The following is a 1,734-nucleotide window of genomic DNA, read 5'->3' as shown; positions in this document are numbered from 1 at the left end:
AATGAACAACAACACAACAAGATGCAACAAGCACATGATGCATGAGATGAAAATAAACATGCATCTATATTCTAGTCACTAGAACAAGCATGAGAAGTAAATACAAGTTCCTGAACAGAACTGCACTCTAAGCTATCTTTACATGCATGAGGATGACATGAATAGATGCGTCATGTGAAAATGATGCAAAAACATATAAAGAACGTTACGAACGGAGCTACGGATCAACGGGAAACAACGAAGCAAGAATTGAAGTCCTACGTATCAAAATCATCACAACACACTCCAATGGCATACTTCTGGTATTCCCAGGTTGCTAAATCACAAAACAAGCAAGTATGGATGGGGTGGTGCAAGGAATATCAACACACCATCATCTATGCAATCACAAGCATCAAAACATCAAAACTATGCAATCTGCCATAAACAGCATCATAGCATCTTGAGGGCTACATGCAAAGCACCTACAGCCACCCAAATATGCCAAATAGGATATCTGGCAGAAGCTATCCAAGAGTACTACAAGCACAAGCAAAAAAGATAATACAAAGGAGTTTCAGACAGAAAGTTACACAGTTGCTAACTTGGACAAAAATATCAGTTTTCAGGGACTTGGTGAAAATTCCAAATTCTCACTAGCTGTTTATGCTTTGAAGCATTTTGACAGCACCCAAAACAATATCTACAGGATTCCAAACGGAATGAAAGTTGACAGAGAGCTAGACAAACACAAAAGCTACAACTTTCCAGTTGATAGCAAGGGTTGATTCCCAACACATGGACTTCTACAAGCACAACAACAGGAGAAGAAAATATAAGCAGATTCTCAGACTTAGTGAAAATCATAGATTTTCACTAAACTGGAATTTCAGTCACATGCCTACTTTGACTAAGCACCACTTGCACATATGGATTCCTAAGCATGAAACAAAACCAACATGTGGTAGAGGGGTTCACCCTCTACTGCCACAACAAAGAATCAACCTCTTGGGCTCATCACATCACATGGAACCAAGCTCTAAACATGGAACAAAACTGAAATATGACATCTCCAGAAAGTGTTCCAAAGTGGAATATGAACCCACCATTGGATTCCTGGGATGATTCTACCCCAAATACATATATAATACATAGGCACTTGCATAGAATAATTGGGCACAAAGCTAAGAAGAAGATTAACATAGAATCACATAGAGAACAATAGTGCATCATCACATGTGCTTCTCACTACAAGACCACCTACACAAGCACTTGCACACTCTCACAAGTCCAATGGTGCACATGAGGGGTGGACCTCATGTTCATGTGCTTTAGCACACCACCACACACACACATACATCAAACACCTGCATAAGAAGCACCTACACATGCTAGTTTTCACCACACTCTACTTACACTCACATCATGCCTCCTACACATACACACACTACTTGCACATGTGCTCATCAAGGCACTCATGCCTTGGCATGTGTGTGTCTCACACACACAATCACACACGGCATCATATGATCACTACATCTACACACACACATAGGAGCCACTACTCCTACACCACAAAGTATGTGGGGAGGGGTGAACCCTCACACACACACAAGATCACACACTAGCACAAGCTAGTGCATCAGCTCTACATCTTGCACACATGTATCACATACACACACATGCATAAATATTCTAGTGCAAACCCACAAGCTAAAACACACACACACACATAGTATCTAGCTCACATGGCAG

This window comes from Hordeum vulgare, chromosome 5H, assembly GCF_904849725.1.
Source record: "Hordeum vulgare subsp. vulgare chromosome 5H, MorexV3_pseudomolecules_assembly, whole genome shotgun sequence".
Classification (NCBI taxonomy): domain Eukaryota; kingdom Viridiplantae; phylum Streptophyta; class Magnoliopsida; order Poales; family Poaceae; genus Hordeum; species Hordeum vulgare.
Note: the sequence above shows the minus strand (reverse complement) of the source record.